Source organism: Pipra filicauda, unplaced genomic scaffold (genome assembly GCF_003945595.2).
Source record: "Pipra filicauda isolate LSUMZ 115617 unplaced genomic scaffold, ASM394559v2 scaffold41_size5083284_pilon, whole genome shotgun sequence".
In the NCBI taxonomy this organism is placed as follows: Eukaryota; Metazoa; Chordata; class Aves; order Passeriformes; family Pipridae; genus Pipra; species Pipra filicauda.
Window position 1 is genome coordinate 4,527,004 of NW_024104554.1, and position 21,930 is coordinate 4,548,933.

At 40.3% G+C, this 21,930-nt stretch overlaps 1 long non-coding RNA gene across 1 annotated transcript in view; it reads left to right on the forward strand.

Annotated features, from left to right (window-relative positions):
- LOC113990536 overlaps positions 1-21,930 on the forward strand; it is a 72,284-nt gene that overhangs the window by 37,524 nt on the left and 12,830 nt on the right. The window contains exons 4-6 of the long non-coding RNA XR_003541652.2: positions 3,015-3,164; positions 7,486-7,572; positions 17,514-17,647. This is a non-coding gene — a long non-coding RNA (uncharacterized LOC113990536). The remainder of the gene's footprint in view (positions 1-3,014; positions 3,165-7,485; positions 7,573-17,513; positions 17,648-21,930) is intronic.

Genomic DNA, 21,930 nt, shown 5'->3' on the forward strand with positions numbered 1-21,930 from the left:
AGCTGAGTAGCACAGCTGGTTGAAGACAGTTAATTGCTCTTCATGATGATTAGAATGTTGTTAGGGTTTTCTCAGAGGGAGAGAAAAGAACATGCATGTGGTTTGAAAGGTCATGGTGGAAACAAGATATAGCAAGCACAAGACAGTGTTATATTGACAAGTGTTTATCATAAGAAAACACACTCAGCGTTAAAACCTGCTAGCTCTTCCAGTTGATTACAGTGTAATACAGTTTCATAAAATAACACTATGATTATGTGTCCCTTTGTAAAATCACATTTTTTCTCTTCTGAAGAAGTTTGCCATTTTTATGGTTTAAAAGCAATGCAAATACGCTAGAAACATCTTAAAAAACCCAAATAGTTTGCTACCTTCATTAATTTGCTTCTGGAAGTGAATGTATTATATTCTATTAAATATTTTGTCTGTATACGTAGAAACCACATATATGTTATATTAATTACCATTTTATCATACACAGTCATTAGTAAGTCTCATACTATTGATTTGGCCATGGATTATCCTTTACAGAAAGGACACATTTGAACTGCCTCAACTAACATTGAGAGCTGGGCTGCATTCAATGCCCTCTTCAATATCCAGGCACAGCGGTACATCCAGTTCTAGAACTGGAAAACAGCACTCATGATCTAACGGATCTGCGCGGATCAGTGGACTTCAAATCCAGAACACATGCAGTACAAATGATTAATGGAAATGAGAAGAAAGATATTGCTATGATTATCCCATATACAGTAAAAGGGTAACCTCTGTAAATAGGCAGAGGCTCTTTATTCCATTTGACCATCCTACACATTAAGAAAAGCTGGTCATTCTATTCTTTCCAGATGTTTATGGTGGATCATATCTGCTTTTTCTCCAGGATACCATGGAATCCAGCAAAATAACATGCACTGTTTTGTTCTTTTACCCCGGATGGCCAATAAATTCCAGTGAATATGAAAAGGAAATTCAAGGTCATCCTTTGAAGGATGCTTGCTCAATCATACCTGTTTTAATTGCTCTTGATTCTCTTTGTCTCCAGATACAAGTACTTACTGAGCTGAGCAGTTTTATCTACTTTGTCCTGAAGGTTTCCCTTAGGCTGACCAGGTTTTCTTACTCAGCACTAACATCTCTAATTTCTGCTATTCCTGTGTCCCTGGAAGGTTGCACATAAATAATTTTGAAGAATCCGTACACTATAATATGAGCCAAAAAGAGACACGAGACACCTTTGTATGCACTAGCCTCCTTGTCCTGTCTTCTGACTCGGCCTCAGATTAGGCAGATATGATGTGGGTTTTTTTTAGCCAATGTTTCAGAAAATCAGAATTTAACCTAGTTTGTGGCAGATTTGTCTTCCACACCTTTTCTCCACACTGTTAAACTGAACTCATACAACCCGGCCTTCAAGTCGCAAGTCTTTTTCCTTGTAGCTGTGTGTTGAAGAAATTACGCTATTAGTTCTAAAAGCACTGAGTTCAACAGGTCAAATTCATCTCGAGGGTGACTTTGACTTCAGTGAGAATGCCATAGGGAGGCATTGGCTCAGCATGTCTCCCATGTTTACTAATCACAGGAGCAGCAGCAGTCCTCTCCATTTGAGCAGTGCTGCACAGAACTTTCATTACAAAATAACAAAGCACAGCTAACTCAACTTTGAATTTAGTTATGGCTTCATTAAAATTTTGCAAAGTTTCTGACCGAGCATGAATTTTTATAGTGGATGCTTTATGGATTCAGCTGAGTTTCAGTGTGCATTTTAATCCTAGACTCACAGGGAAATACAAAGAAATGCAAATGGCAAACAAACTTCGATATAAATGCCAAGAAGACAAATGCTTGAAATTTTTCAGTTCTAGTGCTGCGAACATTGACCTCATAATAGTGATTGTTAACCAGATTCTGCTTTCCTTCCTCACTGGATGGGGAAGGTAAGGTTGGTTATCTAAACGAAAATGCCTAGGTTAGGAATGTAGGTTCCTATATAATTAAAAGTAAACCATTTTGGTGAATACTTAGTGCCCTTAAGTTAGGAATCAATTCCCGTCATGATGACCCATATCACGAGTGTCCCTAGAGGCACCTCCTCTCTGTCCAGTATCTGCATTTTCAGATATTGTGGAGTGCACTGGACTTGCAGTCTACAAAACATTGTGCAGCCTTGGTCCCCACATATATCCTGTTCATGTCCAGATTTGGAGACAGACCTGCATACAGACTCTGCTTGTCCACCTGCGTTTCTTTGGGTTGTGTGGGAAGCCACAAAGGCAGGAGTTCTGTGCCTATATCAGGACTCCTTGCCTCAAGTAGTTTAGGACCTGAGATCTCTTTAGATTTTATCGGATCTCTTTAGTCCTTCTGAGGCTCTGTCTGAAGACATTTTAACTTTACCCGAGATTCCCTGACTTTCTAAAGAAGTTTAATAATGTGCAGGAACAAATCTTCCTACTAATGCAGGATCACATGCACAAATTTTCTAACCCTCTACTCCTGGTTGAAACTAATAAGCAACCACAACATAGTATCAAGGACATCTCACAAACATAACAGACACATATTGCTTGAAATCGTTGTAATAGTCTGGAGCCATCCTGTATCTTTAGGATGATCCCTCATTTCAGCATCAGCTTACTGCTCTCCAGGGATTCTGCATCCATTGTTTCCTTTTCTGCTGGGGTCTGTGTATGTATGTGGTTCCCTTGGGAAGGAATCAATAGAAGGTTGCAGACAATGCTTGCGACAGGGAAGAGTGTCCTATGGGACTTCCTCAGCACAGCACTTACTCTTCTGTTTTAAAGGAATGGGCATGGAGTAGGTTTCAGTTGGTTTAGTGCACATTTCATTGTGTTTGTATCTGCCATGATCTTATTCTCTAGAGACAAAAGCAAAGCTAACTTAGACCCAAAAACTGTGTCTTGTGAGCTCTCTTTTCTCCACCCTAAAGCCAAACCAGATGCCTCAAGAGATCTGTATCAGTGAAGTTTATATGCTGTGCATCCCCTTGGCAGGTACATGTGACTCTGGAGGGGACTGAATCAACCAAAAGAGAAATGGCCTAAATGCTTGCTTTAACGAAAAAACGGAGTTAACCACAAAAGCAGAGTTTTTGAGAGCACTTTAATGGTTGCCTAGCAAAAGCCTGTACGACTTGAGAAAAGGTATGTAATTAATAGTGCCTGTATCATATTTTACTTTTAGGAGGCCTATTCCAACATGCCACAGGTGTAAAAATCAAGCAGGTATTTGACAGGGAATACTCATTCAAAAATGGAAATTATAGTAAACAGCCAGAAGCTTAGTTTCTCACTTTTGGTGTTACAAGGAGGACATCAGGTGTTAAAAATTACTGTTTAGTTCAAGAGCCCCCGGTGGGGTCAGGGGGATGTCATAGAATCATAGAATCAACCGAGTTGGAAAAGACCTCCAAAATCATCAAGTCCAACCCTTGATCCACTACCACTGTGGTTACTAGACCATGGCACTAAGTGCCACATCCAGTCTCATCTTAAAAACCTCCAGGGACGGTCAATCCACCACCTCCCTGGGCAGCCCATTCCAATGTCTGATTACTCTCTCCATAAAAAATTTCTTCCTAATATCCAACCTAAACCTCCCCTGGCACAGCTTAACACCGTGCCCTCTTGTCTTACTGATAGCTGCCTTGGAGAAGAGACCCACGCCTGCCTGGCTACAACCTCCTTTCAGATAGTCGTAGAGAGTGATGAGGTCTCCCCTGAGCCTCCTCTTCTCCAGGCTAAACAACTCCAGCTCCCTCAGCCTCTCCTCATAGGACTTGTGCTCGAGTCCCTTCACCAGCCTCATTGCTCTTCTCTGGACCTGCTCCAGCACCTCAATATCCTTCCTGAACTGAGAGGCCCAGAACTGGACACAGTACTTCAGGTGTGGCCTCACCAGCGCTGAGTACAGGGGAAGAATCATTTTTCTGGTCCTGCTACCACACTGTTCCTGATCCAGGCCAGGATGCCATTGGCCCTCTTGGCCACCTGGGCACACTGCTGCCTCATGTTCAGCTTCCTGTCAATCCAAACTCCCAGATTCTTTCTGCCTGGCTGTTCTCTAGCCACTTTGTTTCCAGCCTGCAGCACTGCATGGGGTTGTTGTGACCAAAAGTGCAGGACCTGGCACTTGGCCTTGTTGAACCTCATCCTGTTGGAATCAGATCATCTCTCCAGCTTGTCCAGGTCCCTTTGAAGAGCCCTTCTGCCTTCCAGCAGATCAACACGCCCTCCCAACTTGGTGTCATCTGCAAATTTGCTAATGGTACATTCAATGCCCTCATCCAGATCATCAGTAAAGATATTAAATAGAACTGGGCCCAACACTGATCCCTGGGGGACACCATTAGTGACCAGCCACCAATTGGATGCAGCCCCGTTCACCACCACTCTCTGGGCCCAGCCCTCCAGCCAGTTCCTCACCCAGCACAGTGTCCCTGTCCAAGCCGTGGGCTGCCAACCTTTTCTGGAGTGTGCTGTGGGAGACAGTGTCAAAGGCTTTGCTGAAGTCCGGATAGACCACATCCACAGCCTTCCCCTCATCCATCGGGCGGGTCACCTGATCATAAAAGGAGATCAGGTTGGTCAGACAGGACCTGCCTTTCCTAAACCCGTGCTGGCTGGGTCTGATCCCTTGTCCATCCTATAGGTGCTGTGTGATTGTACTTAGGATGATCTGCTCCATAAGCTTGCCAGGTACTGGGAGCTCTCCAGTGAGCCAGGACTGTTGGTAGATGATGGAGAGCAGTCTGGCGAGCTCTTCGGCCAGGTCCCTCATCACCCTAGGATGGATCCCATCTGGTCCCATAGACTCATGGGGATCCAAGTGGTTCTTTTGTCTCTCTAATATTCTTTCTACGTGTCCTAACTATATTCCTAAACTCTTCATGAGTAGCCAGCCCTTTTTCCCATAGGTGGTAAGCTCTCTTTTTTCCCCTAATTTCCTTTAAAATCTCCCTGTTTAACCAGGCTGGCCGTCTTCCCCGCCGGCTTGCCTTTTGGCACACTGGGACAGCCTGCTCCTGTGCGTTCAAGACTTGCTTCTTGAAGCATGTCCATCCCTCCTGGATCCCTTTGTTTTCAAGGGCTGTTTCCCAAGGTACCCTGTGAACCAGTCTTCTGAGTAGGCCGAAATCTGCCCTGTGGAAGTCCAGGATAGAAGTTTTATTGATGGTCCTCTTTGCATCCCTGAGTATTGAAAACTCTATTATTTCATGGTCACTGTGCCCCAGACGGCCTCCAACCACCGCATCTCCCACCAGCCCCTCTCTGTGAACAGAACGTCTAGCGGGACCCCACCACTGGTAGGCTCGTTTACCAGCTGGACTAGGAAATTATCCTCTATACATTCTAGGAATCTCCTAGACTGCCTCTTCTCTGCTTTGTTGAGTTTCCAGCAGACATCCAGCAGGTTAAAGAAACTCACAAGAACGAGACCTGGCAATTTTGAGAGATCAGCCAGCTGCTTCTAGAATAATGTCACTGGCCATTGATTGTGTGTGGAAGATCCTCAGACACTGTGACAATTGCACACAGGTACATAACTCATGTATTTGGTAAAGATATCAAGCGAGTTGTTGCTGTTGCATATGCAGCCAGCACGAGGGCACATTTAAAATAGGGATACATTTAATTTGTACTGCATGTATTCATTCAGCAAAACCATTGTGATGACAGCAAGGTGTCAGGATGTTCTTTTACAATGATCAAGAATCCCTCTTTTGCCACCTCTTTGTGGTGAAATATCTCAGGTTGCACTGGCTGTGCTAACATAACAGTGTCTCATGGCTATGCTGATGGCTCAGTCATTTGGAATCCCTTGTATACGCAGAATTTTTTCTAGTATAAAAAACCTAAAATGGTCATTTTTATGCAGGAACATGATAGAGGCTGTACAATTTCATTCAACAGAACCACCTGATAAGTTCACAGGAGATTCCCAAACTGTCTTTTCATAGCAGCCTTCCACAGTCCCATCACTCTTCTACCCTGCTGGCACCAGCCCCTGCCTGGGATCCTACCTCATACCTCCCCCTTGGGTGCTCTCCCAGCTCAATCCCAAAGACAACAAAGTTCAGCCACGTATCCTGGGTACCCAATAGGCATTTATCAAAGAATCATACAATCAAAGAATAATTTAGGTTGGAAAAGACCTCTAAGATCATTGAGTACAACCATCAATCAGTACGATTGTGTTCACCACTAAACCATGTCTCCAAGTGCCAGATCCACACACCTTTTGAATACTTCCAGGTGATTCCCTGGGCAGCCTCTTCCAATATCTGACCACATATAGTAGATTGACTCTGATTCTGTTTACACCAACTACAGCTTTGCAGAATTATTTTGACTTGCAAATGTTGTATGTATGCTACAAAGGACTTGATATAATTTTGAGTTTACTGCATTTTTTTCACTGAAAAAAATGAAACCGTAGCATTACACTAGTGATGAGCTTAGAAGGCATTGGCTGGTTTTTCTTCTCACATGCTACAGTATTAAAATATAATAATGTAGATGGCCCACCCTGTGGTTTCTGTAGACTGAGCCCACTGAGCTCCTCATGTTCCTACTTCATGCCAGAAAATCGAGAAGCTACTAGGACTCAGAGGCAGTCCTGTACTCCTACCTCAGAAAAATGTGATTTCCCAGGGAGTCAAGAATAATGCATGAGCCAGTTCTTACACCAAGTTTAGTAGTATAAATACATAATAGTGCAAAAGAAAATCTTGGATTTTCTCTCAACCAGACTATAAGAATAAGAACCTCATAAATGTTTATTTGTATCCAAACAAAGCCACCATTCAAAGCTGATATTTTAAACCAATTTCCAGAACCTCTGGTTTATAGCTAATTTTCGACTCTTTCATTAATTTTTCTCCTTTTGAGTACTACACTTTTATTCAAGTATTCCTTGACTCAGTAAAATTCTGATGTATATGGTATAATTAAGGGTATAGTTGTCAGAGTATATCTCCATAGTTCATGGCCAACAACAGTGATGATATAAATCAGTGACAAAGAACAGTATATGTAGTAGCAACAGGAGCTCCAAAAACACAAAAACTTTAAATCATGAGCTGAATAGCCAAAACTCAGAGCATACTGGCAACTGGAAGTTCCATCTACAAATTCAACTCAACTGTGAATTTGAAATGCAATGTAAATACAAGTCTTTGGTTAAAATGCTTAACATTTACCAAGTTAGAGAAAAGACCACAGGGGAGTAATTAAGAGTGTTTTTAACTAGATATTTTTCACTTGTTATGCTGTATCTATAACTGTTAGTTTCAGTGAAAATTAACTAGTTGAAAAAATAAAATATTTGAATAGCTGTGACATCCATGAAAAAGAAGAGATGGTTCTGTTTCAGCCAGAATTGTGAGCAGACAGCAATCAAAACTTCTCAGTTTCAATTGCATCTTTATACAGCTTTGGAAATTTCTTCTCAAAACACATATAGGGTAAAGGCCTTAAAAAGCCTGTCTGAAGGAGGTGATGAAACAGAGGAGAGACATGAACGATGGCACAGTGGAAAGAGATGCAACAGGTGAGACACAATGCTAATCCTCTCTTAGATTCTGAAAATCACAGGTCTTCCTAAAGTAGAACTTCAGTCTAAATTATTTAAACAAACTTGCTGGTGAAGTTTTGCTGGATTTATATGGATGAGCAAAAATAGTCCATATGTGCTTATGCCCAGTTTAAGTGAGAAATGGAGAAATGAACCATATGTCTGAGCACATTCAGAATTGCACAAAGATCCTCAGCAACACAACTGTCACAGTTGTCTCCAGCATCCTGGTGAGCAGTTACATTTTACTGCATCTTACCTTGCACCTAAATAATGTAGGTCAGGTTCTCCACTGTTTAAAAAAATTACCAGAAAATGACTGAGTGGTGTTTTATCACATTTTATTTCCTCTCCATTTAGAGGGATTGTCATTACAGAAATGAAAATAGCAATATAAACCTTCAATAAAAATAAACATAAAAATCAAAATGAAAAATATCAGTGGAAGGAATGGAAAGCCTTGATAATTGCACCATGAACTTTCTCTACATGAAACCCTTTCCTGCCCAAACTTTGTAAAAACAGCCTTGTGGTAATACAAGAGTGGTATATATTTATCATATCCTACAGAATCGGAAGGGAAAATAGATCTATTTGTTTCAATTAAACACTCTAAATTGTACCAGGGTGCAGTAGTACACAATTGTATGTATACACCTGACACACAGGCAGATCAGTTTTACCATTTGTTAAAAAACTGTTTATTGTCAGAGATGATGGAATTTCTTATAGCAAGAAAATATAATGGTCCTCTATGGCTGTGTAATTACTTTGTGACGTTCAAGAACTATACAGAAGATAAAGTAACAACAGAAGATATCTAGATAATTTAAAGAATTTCTTTATTTAGAAAGTACAAGGGCTTTTAACTACCTTTAAGTTAAAGGTGTCTTTTAAACAAGTACATGCAGAATGAATTCAGTTTGTAGTAGTTACAGTTTCCTCTGGCACCCCAGGAACAGTCAGATAAGGCAGTGTGTCCAAAAGCAGCATTTATGCTAAGGAATATGGCCAGTGAGGGTGGCTGTGCTGTAAAGCTCATGCAGTCAAACATGGTCAAGGCATCTACTCACCAGCAAGGGAGGGTGCAACAACCCCCCAGGTTGTTTTCCACTCTGTGCTGCAAACCATGGTGAGCTTAAATGGAAGTGAATTCAGCACATTTTATCCCCTAGCGTGTACAGTAGGTTTTTACCAAGCTTCGAACAGACTGTTGCATTTTCTAAAGTCCATGGACTGATTGACATGCTTTGCCTGAAGGTTGTGAATATGGCAGAACGAAAGAGCCATTACTCCTACTCTTGTTGGTGGGCTTATTGCCAAGACTGAAAGCCCCACTCTGTTTTTTGCTCCAGGTTTCTGAGTTCCTGTGACTTCTTGCTTTTTTGCAGTAAAATAGTCACAGTGAAGGCATGGAGGAAAGCCCTCATCTCTCTGCCTGTGCTGCAGGCTGCTGTGGTTAGGGCAGGGATGTGGGTTTCAGACATTTCAGCTCAATGGCATTGGGCTCCAAAGGAGTTTTCCACCTCCTGGGCAGATGTTCCAGCCACTGAACTGTAATATGAGAAACAGGGATTGTGTTCTTCTCTTATCTAAAAATAAAGCTTACTGAGGGCACTCTGAATTGCTCCTCAAAGGCAAAGTTCTCGCAAAAATAGCACAGTATAGCTGATTTGAGGTGCACAATGAGGACGTATGCCTACCTACAGGCAGCCTAATATGAGCACTGCAAAAGGTGTCATAGTGTCTATCCTGAAGTATTGTAAATCCTTTGCTGGATACAGGGGTCTGCCTACAGTCACACTTGACACGCTCGTCAGAGTGATGTGGCTCAGATAGGAGCGTTAATTTGGTTAACACGAATGGCTAATCAAGGCAGCGCATTCCCCATTCTTGCCCCCCAGCCCCATTGCAGTTTGTGTTTTATATTCAGTGCAGTAGACCATGAAGTAGAACAACAAAAATCCCCTCATACCAGTTGTGTAGGCCACCTTCTTGGTCCAATAAAACTCCATTATTGTTAATGTAGGCTTTCACATTAATGATTGGGCCTGCAGGGTTTATGGCAGTGCTACAAACTACAGCATTTTGATGAAGATTTGCTTGATGCTCCTACAACTGTAGTGTATATTCTGCTAACGCACATTTCCACATGGAGCCATTAAAAATATATATATGTCCCACAGAGAGAGTGGGTCAGTAAACAAGTTTCAAAGGCTTGTTTCTTCTTCTAAGGCCAGGTCTGCAAGTGACCTTCTTGCACTTCAGTTCCGTGGAGATCACATGCTGCAGCTCCCGCTTTAGATCAAACCTGAAGAAGAGGGGAGTTAAGTTTACCTGCTCTATGAATAGAAAGTACTTCTATTCACTGTAATTACTCTTGGTCAGAAAACATCCCTTGCACTTTTCCATTTTTACTTGTCTTTTCTTACCACATAAAGGGTTCATTTTCCCTCTCCAGTAGCCTGTGTTGCTGAAAAAAAGTGTATTTGCTACAGGGCATTAGGAAACATATTCCCAGGTTGCTAAGAATTCATTTTTGTTTGCTTGGAATAAAAGCATGAGAACAAATACAGCTAGATTAAAATGAAAAGCATTGCCACAAAGCAGAAAGCACACATAGTGGTTTTTCTTAAGTAGAAGATATACCTTCAGCAGGAGGCCTGATGGGATTGCTTTAGGCGATAGCCTCAACGAGTTTCACTCCTTGGAACTTTTATCTTAATAGGGCTGCAGTCCTCATATGTAATACTTACACAGTGAAGCTTGGCTTCCAGTGCTGCTAACTTTTCGTAGAAAGGAACAAGATTTAAAATCATACCTGGTAAAGTTCACAGTATGATGGGTTTCCTTCAGAAATCATCTTTTTAAGGAAAATATAAAAACCTGTAAAATCTATCAGATGACCATTGTATCAGATAACATTATTTGGATTGTTCTAGTCACTGACTTTTCGCAAAACTGAGATACTCTCATATCATTCAGTTCCAGAATACACAAGATAAATAGCTGCTGCTGCTTCTATGCAGCTGGCCTGGGGACTGCAGGAGCCAGAAAGAAAGTGGCTGGGTCTACAAACTGTGGGAAATATTCAACTTCGTGAGGTGATTCTGTTTCCAGGCAAGGGTTTTCAGGGATTAGATAAAAAAAAAGAAATAGAATGGCATGGACTAAGAGAGACTCTAACAAACATCTTCAGCCTAATGACATGTCATGTGGAGGAGACTCCTCATCTCCTTCACTCTCTAGATCTTAGCCAGTGCCGTGTGAGCCTCCCCACTTCAGCCCTTATGGTATAACCATGTCCATGTGCATGGAGGATTTTGTCTGCCTGCAAGATGAGATAATTTTAAAATTTAACAGAAGAGCTACTATTCCAGAAAATAACTTCCATTCTCAGTGGCTGTGTCATACTCTTTCTTTTGTTTACTACAGATATATAACAACATAAAGTTTGGCAGGTGTTCTCACTAAAAGCATGACCATTTGTGATATTTTGGTACATTTGTAGAGATAAACTTTCATATTGGTTATAATTTGATTCCTTTACCATAACCTCAAACTTTATTAAAAATATAAACAAGAGTTTAGGTTTTATCCAATGTTTTCCAACATGAAATGTGTACAAACAGTATTAAGTTAGTAAAATATTTTATTTCCCAAAATAATGTCTTGAATGGTAACTGTAAAATTAATTGCAAACATCTCATCTGTTGTAAATGCTACAATTATTCCATTCACTAAGATTTTTTTATAGCACCCCTGTTCCATTTCTGCTCTATTGCACTTTTATAAAGTTGATTTGGAAAATAAAGAAGAAAATTTACAGCAGAAAATATTAAGATAGCTAATTTAAGAAACAGAACAGCTTTTCATTGGCAGTCATGTGACTGGTATTCATGACTTACTGGTAATTATATCAGAGATAATACATTACAGTTAGAAAATTTTCTAATTGGCTTTAATAAAAAAGAATAGTCAAAGCAGATGAAAAGAACTGAAAAGTATGCTATTGGTATCACTAGCTAAAATGAGCAAGAGCCATCCAACTATCTGCTCAATTATCTTTAGCATCTCCAATCTTAAGAACTCAGATCACTTAAAAGTGCCCCAAGTTTGAGTACGTATTACTCATAGCTTTTCAGTGTCTCACAGTCTGCCAGTTAGCAGTGCACAAAAAACTGGGAGGGTACACGGCCGGGACAGCTGACTCAAACTTGACAAAGGGATATTCCATACCGAAGAATGTCATACCCAGTACATTAACTGGGGAGTGGAGGAGTGTTTGCTGGGAGCTGCCAATTGCTCCTGGTGGATGGATTTAACATCGGTCAGTGGGAGGTGAATAATTGTATTGTGCATCACTTGTTTCTTCTGGATTTTATTTCTCTCTCTCTCTTCTTTTCATCGCAGTTATTATTATTGTTAGTATTATAATGGTTACTTTTAAAGTTTATTTCCATTATTAAAAGATTCTTAATTTATGGGTTTTATCTTTTTTTCTGATTCTTCTCCCCATCCCACAAGGTGGGTGTGGAGGGAGTGGCAGGGTGAGTGAATGAGCAGCTGTGTGTATTCAGCTACTGGCTGATGTTAAACCACGACAACAAGCAACAGTTGCCGTCACTTTTAATCTTGTGTTCAGTTCCTTGTGCTTGGAGCACCCACGTAGGCATTATGCGCATTAAGACTCTCAGCAGGCCAGAGGTTTGTGATGGATCTGCTTAGTTTTCTTCTTATAGCGATCTCCCCAAAGTGAATTTTTGTTAGAACAATGGCTAGGATCATTATCTTTAATGACAGAAATCTCCAATTGGTGAGGTGTAAACAGAACAAAGCAGAAAGATTCCTCACCTGGCCCACAGTGTCCTTGCTTCTGGCTCTCTCTGCAAAATTGAGTGTGTACCACTTGCCCTTGTACAACTCATGTTCTCCCTGCCATTCCTGGATCCCTGCTGTGGCTCTTTGTTTCTGTACCCCACCGCCTCTGCCACCTTCTCCCTCTCCAAACAGGTTCATTTCCCTCCAATTTCTCCCCGAGCTCCAGGAAAATGCTTCTGAGAGGACTATGACATGAATTTAAACAGATGAGACAGCTGTGGTCACACCTGGCCACACCACTCATTTCACCTAACTTAAATTCACCTTTCCAGACATGCAGGAGGAAGGCACCAGGCTATACAGCAGGCCTGGGAGAAGTGAGGTGGTTGAAACCCTCCCGCTGAAGCTGTGGGGATCTGTGAAAGAGAAGGAACAGGGAAAGAGGGCACAGAAGAAGTAAAACAGTCATGTTTAAGACTCCACAATAAAAGAGGTGGAATTCCCACATTCTGGTCCCTGTGGTAGTATGGTTTTTATTTCAATTCAGAGTGGATATGGCAGACAGGACACTGCTTGCTGCACTGTGTGCTCCTGGCTTGCAGATTGTCTTCCCCTGTGAGAAGTGACCATGTCAGGTGAAACTTTCCTCACTCCTGCCCCTGGAGCAATCCTCCTGTGTTACAGCTGCAGCAAGGAGCTGGCAGTCTCTGGCTCCTGCAGAGAGGATGCCGGCAGCAGCAGGAGCAGACAGGCAGGTCACAGCAATGGAGGAAGGAAAACCTCCTATGGAGCAAAGAGGCTGTTGGGAAGGTTGCTACACCTCTGAAAGACACAGTATTTTATTCAAAGGCATTCAGCTAGCTTTGAGTTAAGAGCTGCCAAAGTGCCAAAACATGCCTTCTAGTCTTTTAAGCATTCTAAGGCATCTTACATTTCTGCCTAAAGACTTTCTTATCTACAAAAACACGTTCTGCACCATGTTCAAGAGAAGTGCCTGAAACCTTGTGGATAAATTTCTTTCAGGCAGCTTTGTCTATCATGCTGGTAAATCAATTTAAGAGTCTTGATGTTGAAATCTTAGGCTCAACGCCTGTCTCTGCAGCATCTTCTGTTACTATTCCTCTATTAATTATAGTTTTTCTCTAATTCCTGGAGATGCTTCAACCAGCTTGACTATTAAACATTTCTCAGGAGTATCCTATAAAACTGGTTGTATTTAATTTTTGGGACTTGCAGTTATGTTGACCTTTATCCATAGGAAGCAAAGGGACCAAGAAATGAGATGGTCTCACAGAAAAGCTGTGAGAGTGGGGAGATCCAGCTTTCAGGTACAACCTCGTACTTCATTAATTTTAGCTCTTCCAACCAACTGAATGGCAAAACCTTGGTTGCAAAGTTCTTCTCCCTCTAATTAATTCATCTCCCAAAAAGTGTTACTAGGGATTTGTTTCAGTTATGAATTCAGAGGAGAACAATTATATTTGGTTTTGCACTTCCTCACAGATTTTAATGATAAAGGAGTCCTCCAAACTCCCCAAGCCTGGCTTCCAAGCCTTTCTGCTGGTCACCTTGTCCTTCTCCCACTTTCACAGGTGAGACAGAATAAACAGTAACTAGTAGAGGAGCTGAGTACTGATCTTAACAACTGGAGAGATTAGAGCTTTCTGCCTACTTGTCATTTCACACTCCCTTGCTCCCTCACTCCAACGCCACCCTCTCTAGCCCTTGACTTCCATCCTGGAATGGAAATTCCTGTTGGTCTAGGAAAGTTTGGCAGGAAGTCCTGTTGGTTCATGCTGTACTGCTGCTCCCAGTGACACTTCTGGACTACAACTAGTGAAGGTCCCTGAGCATCTCCTGGTTTTCATCTCTGTGCATCTCTCTGACCACCAGCACCTTTCCCCTCGTCAAGATGCTCACCACTTTCTTTCCTGGTCCTCTTCTCTCCAAGACCACTTTTTTTTTCCTTTGGAAACCCTACTGTTTTGGCCTCCTTTTCTTTATGAATGCCCCAAACCAAGGGTTTTCCTAATCTAGTTTATATGCAGAAGCATGATCTTTATCCTAACTGTTGGTCCTGTCATGTTTCTCTTTGGTAATGAGAGGGTTCGGGACATTTCACTCCTATTTAGTCCAAGTGCTGGGAAAATTTAGAATCAATCTGCATTGTCTGCAGCTAGAAAGCAGTAGTCCTCATCTTGAAACCTCAAAAGTACAATTTTGGACTTTGCCAAAACACACACACACATACACCCAATTATTTGGCACCTATTACCCTTCACTTTTTAAAATATTTTTCACCTGTGACACCCACATATATTTACCCTTTTTCAGTGAAAGGGTTCTCCAGCACGAATCAGGTCTATGCAGTTAGTCCTGCCATTTCACAAGACAGTGAAAGGGCTCCTACCCCCTAACCTGGACCTTCTACTACACTTCTCCTAGACTCCCATTTCTTTGAAATACATTTTAAAGAATTATGCTTGCTGCATTCCATTTCCTCTCTTCTTCCCATTTAATTTGCTAGTTCAAAATAGATTGCTATAAAATTATACTACTTGTATGTTTTGTAATGATCTCTTTTCAGGTAATGAAAAGTAGGGGTAAGCTCTGTCAAGTGAGTCATAAGATAATGCCAGGCAATTCTCTGCCTGAACACAATTGTTCAATCCAAGTGCAGATACAGATCAAACTACTACACAAATTTCTTTCCCAAATAGCTGTGAAAAGAGACATTTAGATTTCATTTCTGACCCTCCCAGGTTCTTACCTCTATTAGAAAAAGACTGTTAATCAGATGCCTCTTCAGTAGAACTGGAGGGGTGCTTAAGCGATTAATTGGGTCTTTTAGGGGAAGGGATATACTTTAGAGGCTCACAATTTTTAAAAAGAGTCATTTAAGATTTGCAATAAATGTAAGCATTATTTAGGGTGGTGATAATTCTCCAGAATTTCATCTGAATGCACTCACCAATTTATTGAGTGCTGAATGTCTAGACTATAACCTGGTAAACAGGTAATTACATGCTTAACTGCATGGGCACAAAAAACTTAAAAATGAGTTAAAGGCATTTTTTTTGTTATATAAAGCACCTGTAAGAATGGGTAGTTCTTCCATTTTCTTTTAAGTTCTTGGGTAATATTACTTCACCTTTGCTTGCTCTCTTCAGTTTGAGATTTCAAGATCAGTTGCAAACCATGTTGTTTGAATCACATCACAACAGAAGACAGTGAGAGTTGTTACCTAGAGAAGCTGCATAGCCTGAAACAACCCTTGTAGTATACCTAACCACAAAACAATGGAATGCAAATTTGCATGCATTTTCATAAATTTGAATAAATATCTGGATAAACTATTATAAACACAGATTTTAGTTTAAATTGCACTGCAACAGAACTACAGTTTATCATTATTCTTTTTTTTATTTCAAGTTTTCTTCATTAACCATAGCCTAGAATAGTTTTAAAATAGTAAGAAATAACTCTTAAAAGAAAAAAGGAAGGAATGTTTCTCCATAGTGTTCACTCATATCTCACAGTGTGTTCTTCGTATATTGTTATCTGAGTTTTCTTTTGTGAATAACCACATGATTGTGGCTACAGTGTAAAATTTCCACCTGACAGTCGAATGCAGATATGGAATTTGCCCCTAGTATTCCTGTTCCGTGGTGCAACAGAACTAAAGTACAGATAGGATCAGGGAATATTTTTCTGCAGCCTCATGGCTCTAGATTTTGGGTTCATCCAGCCCTAGTAAACACAGATTGATAGTTTGGGGGGTAGTTTGGTAATTGCCATCTTTGAACATTTGAACCTCAAGAAAAAACACTAGCTGGTTGATCAAAATATGGATCAAGGCTCTTATTTAAAAACAAACAGTAATTAGCTGGTGTAGACTTTCTAAGTAGACCAGCCCGACAGGCTCAAATATTCCTGCAATGCCCCTTTCTTATCCCACGATATTAATTTTTTCTTTTTTAAGAAAAGTATATCTAGGCAGTTTCACTTTTTTTAAGAAATACCCTTGCACCTGAATCTCACTGTTTGTTAGTTTCTCAGGCATCAGAAACATTGGAACTGGCAGGTTTCTGTTTGCTCTATATCTGTCACATGGGTTCTTCTCACTTTACACACCTTTTTTCTGTGCAGAACTTGTGGTCCTTCCTTTGACCAAACCCCACACCTTTTGAAAATCTAAGAGTGTAGCACAGAGTTGGTTTATGTCATAAGAAAGTGATGGTCTCCACTTGGGAATTTTTGCAGAAAAATAGCAGAAAAATCCCTATGTAGACATAATAAACTGTTCCATTTATTAAGTGATTAGTTCAGTGATGAGACTGAACACAACTTGCACAACTGTCCTCATATTCAGCTTTGAAAAAAAGATTCTGCAGAGCAGTGACAGCAGAGCCATTGTAGGTTGCTTCAGCTGAGTAATGCACAGACTCTTTCACTTCATAGCAATAGGCTTGCATGCATCTACACTTACACTGAAACTTCAGGAGATTGGAACAATCTTCATTGAATCCAATGGAACTTTTTTCATTGATTTTGTTTTGTTTAACTGTTACATTAAAACCGTATTTGGGCCACAGCAGCACTTAATAAATGTTCAGATCCTGTAAAATGTATTGACTTTATTTATATTATCAAGCAGGGAGTCCTGGAGTCTGAAGAAGCTTCTATCTGTGTTAAATACCAGCAAGACTGTCCTTGGGGTTGGCCTAAGACCAAGGCAAAGCTAATTTCTGTGCAGAAGCTTAAGGTGATCCCTTAGGACACCTTCTAAGAGGATCTTTCTGCAGTGTAGATGAGCCCAGACTGGTATAGAGAAGAGTTTCAGGCGACAGACTTTTGCTGTAGCTGTCATAATGGAGAAAAATACAGGAAATCCAGCTCCATCAATTCCAGTACTTTATACACCTTTGTGTAATTTTACTGAGAATGTGATGTTCCTAATTAATTAAGGTGGGTTTTTTTAGAGATGGTTCTTCTACATCCTGAAAATATTCACATAGCATATAATAAAATTATTAATATAGATTTTCAGATGGAGAGCATATTCCATAATGTTTTGGTTGTAATTGCCTTAACAGGCTCATAAAGATGAAAACCAGTATCTGCCAAAGGGAAATATTTGAGGTCCAGCATCCCAACCATTAATTCCAGGAAACACGACCCACCGAACAACCCAAAGTACTTTCAGGAAGAACATGTGGAACTGCTCCAGGTTTGTACACATCAGGGCACAGTGGGGACTTGAGCCTGGTGTTGTGAGAGTATCCATACTTCAACAGCTGGAATTAAAGCAAGTAGTAAGGAAACAGTTTCTGTAATAGCCCGATAAACACACACCAGATTTAGAATATTAATTAAAGCCAAATAACATAAACTCTGCTGCCTCTCAATTATCAATAGGTTTTTATACATACTTTGTTACTACCTTGAAGAAAATGTGACTATTAAACCAATATGATGTCTATTCTCCAATGACTTGAAAAGATACCAACATTTGAGTCATATTTTTGTTTATTGTGAGTCCACTTAAACTTTTCTCATTGTGAAAAGATTGTAACATGGGTGGGCATCAGAATACTCCTAGAGGGCATTGGTGTTTGTGAGAATCAGGTCCTTAATGTTGAAATTTCATGTAAGTATGAAAGCTGCAAACAGACAAAAGAGTCAGTCGCATGATATACATGACACATATAATAAAACATTTTCTAGGGCAATTTCCATTCTGATGTCTTCTTTCACAGATTGCATTATTAAAAACGGAAATGGAAAATACATATTTAGAATTAGATTTTTCACAGATGAAGATACAGTTAATTGTGCCTTGTAATTCATGCAGAGGTAGAAAGACACCATATGACTTTAACAGCAAAGAACCATCTGCATACCAAGGGATGCAAGGACTCCTACTTAGTTCAGGAAGCTTGGGGGGACAAACAAATCACAATATCATCTGGGACCCTATTGTAAGCACCGGTACTCGCCACCTTAAAGCTAGAGGAAAAATCTGCATTCCCTTTCGTACATAAGGGAATAAAACATTACAGCTTAATATGCACCTCCACTGAAAAATAGGTGCAAAGCCTTGTGTTCAGATGGTGTGGAGACAGACTGTAGCACAGAATCTTCTGCCATAAAATTTCACGTCTAATCCTTTGCCATGACCAGCAGCCACAAAGAGGCATCATCCACCAAAGACTGTGCAAAAATTTTTCCACCCGCTTTTTAAAAGCACAAAGGCCCTGAGAACTGTTGAGACAAACTTTTAGTTTTGGTTTTGATCTTTTTGTTGTGAGAAACTAACTCCATATATAGGTATAAATTTAAATAGAATAAAATTATAATTTATTAATTTCTGTACTTGTTGTCAGCTCATTTTTCATCCTACATTTAAATATGTGATCTTCCCTGACTGCCATATCATACCAATAGAGAACTTCAGGATATATTGTAATTTCAGCAGGTTTTTTTAATTACTGAATTTAAATATTACTTTTTCTGGCCCTTCTAGAGATGCTTACACAACCACATGTATATGAACATGTGCACTTGCTCTTAGTCATGTCTGTGACTTAAAAACATCCAAGACAGAACATTTGAAGCTGGTTTTTGTAGTTTCCTCTCCTATCCTTCCAACTATTACATACTTGTTATGTCTGGATTATTTCTCTGAAAGCTCTTTCCATGTGTCATATTTTGATGGTTCCTCCCCTTGGAGCACTGGTTCACAAATGTCAAGCCTGTGATGTGTTCATCCAGAGAGATCCTAAACAGCCAAAGTTTGGGGTGGATGTAAGAATATGTTCATCATCCTCTCTGCAACCACAGTTAGGCACTTAGAGTGAATGCAGCCAGAAAGAAGACAATATTTCCCCCTCTAACAACTCAATCAAAAAACCTGGCATACCTCCAGAAAACAGAATGGGAAGGGTCCAAGGTGTCCAAATCAGTCTCCTGGCTTATAGAAAGTTCTGCTATAAATACTATTTATTACTTCATCACTTCAGGAAAAAAAATGTACCACAACATGTTATAAACTACTTAGAAGCTGCTTCATGAGCTTTTAAGCCACCCCGTCACAGGGGCAGCAACCTCTGAGAAGGAGGCCATAAGACAGATAGGAGAAGAAATCTTGTCAGCTGTCTGACTTTAATACAGTGATGTTTTAGAGTCAAAACCCTAACACATAATTTTCTTTGCAAACAAGCATTCAATATACAGTCAGCTCTCCATTATCCCTGGCAGATTATCCAGTTTGCTGATGAAAGGTGCCACAATTGCAGACATCCATACTGGCTCTATTCAGGCTAGCCCAGGTCTGGCAGAGCTTATTAGCTTAAGCTCTGCATAAATACTTCTGTACAGCTTCCAGAGCCAGCGCCCGGGTGCCTCCACATCGTGTTGCTGGAACCAGCCTGCTGGGGAGTGCAATGCAGATACGTCCAAGTGAGTCCACGGGAAGCCAGCTCATGTCAAGCAAGGTTTCAGAGTTTGGCAGCCTTATGTGAACACTGGCTCACATAGGGGTTAAAAAGACAGATAGTTTTCTGTAACTAACCCTTTTCTTGCTTGTTCCCATTAATTCATTAGCATAGATATTGTGAGTTCAGCCTTAGGCCACAAGAAAGCTCCCAGAAGACTTTAGCCTTAGCCAGGGAATGCACTGAGCATCATCTAATTAACCCCAACCAAAAGCAGGTCCTGGGGACTGTGGCGAGAAGGGAGAGCCAGGGCCATGTTGCCAAGTAACTGTGGGAAGAGTCCTGGAGCTGGTTCAGCACCTTGCTCCCCTGTATTCCTGTATTTCAAGTAGAGCCACAGAACTCTCTCTTTAGGAAATTATAAACACGAACAAATTCAGTGTTTGTGGTGTCTTTATCGAGCATTTAAGCAGACCCTGATTTCTTGCATTTGCAGGCACATATGCATTGGAGCATATTGAAGTTACTAAATTTTAAAAAAGCTTCAGTGTAATTCAGGATGGGAAATATCACAGAAATACAACCCTCTGCTATTTTCAATCCTTGTGCCCTTTCATGTTTTGCTCTGTTTGCTGAGATACCCCCAAAGCATGTTAATTATTGCACAGATGTGAGATTTTTTTCCACCAAATTATATTGACATTATCAGCTCAATTTATTTATTCATCCAAATGGCTGTCAGCTGCAGAGAGATTTGTGTTTTTATTACTCACCTATGCCAGATTCAGACTGGTGACTAAAGGGTGAAAGGTCCCACATTAGATTACTGATCTCTTGAGCCAGCCAGTCCTTCAGACCAAGCACTTTCTAATGCATATTTTGTACCACACAGTCACCTCACTTTTCAAGGTGACACAGTCACAGTTTTTTTTAAAAAAGGCAAATAAAAAGAAGGTGATGTTCTTAACTGCAAGTAACCCTTTTGTCTAAGTTTCATTTCTGGGGTGATATCTCTCCCTTGTTTCTAAAATGCAGCCAAACATCCCAGCTAAATGAAAATGAAGAGGAACATATGCAAGCTTCCCTCAATTTTTAGGTATATATACGTATACATATAGGTATAGGTATATACACACATACACGCACTTTTGCAATGCAAATATTAGTATTTTCAGGAAAATTTTTGTTAAATTATTTATGTTAACTGCATAGGAAAAAATGATTCCACCAAGACTGAGAAAATAAAAATAAAGTTATTTCTTCCAGAGTGGTCCCACTGAAACAAAATGCTTTGGTTTATTGAGCAGGAATGTTTCATTTGAATCACAGTGATGTCAAGTTGCATCTGCTCACCACCTCATGGGAATCCCACTGGCACTGTGATGCAGATGCTACCTAACTCCATGATTTCTCATGAACTTCCTGGGCTGGTTGGGGTGCTCTGTATCTTCTCCTATGGGCAAGTCATGCAGGAAGCTCTGAGTCACATGGCTTGCAACTCTGATGGTAAATATACTATAGCAAATTAGCCCTTCCTGTAACGCAGGGTAAAATATGATGAGCAAAGTACAATACCCATAAAGCTTTTCTTTGGAACTTGAAGAGTTATTATGCATCAAATATTTCAACTTGATTCAATGCACTGAAATAAAGTATTTCAACCTGGGACTGCAGAAATAATTAATTTCAATTAAAATCCTAATTTTTAAAGTATTGCATTATGTATGAATTGATTGTTTTAACTTTCTGATTCAAATAAATTTAGATATTTTGACTGCAGAGAAGAAAAATGGGGCTGAAATTCCTGGGGTATTTTTAGCTATATCAGATAATCTAATTCCTACTCAGGTATAACTCAGATCGTATTAAACAAATTTTCACTTCACATACATTGATTCTGATTTTTATCCTACCATAAGACATTTCCTCCACTCATATTTCCTCACACTCCCTATGTAGCAAGCAACAGAAATGAGGGCAGGACAGAAGATGAGGGCATACGAACCTCTTCTCACACACAGCTTGATATCCAGAGGGAAACTCGGCAGGACATAAAGCTTACATGCACAGAGTCAAC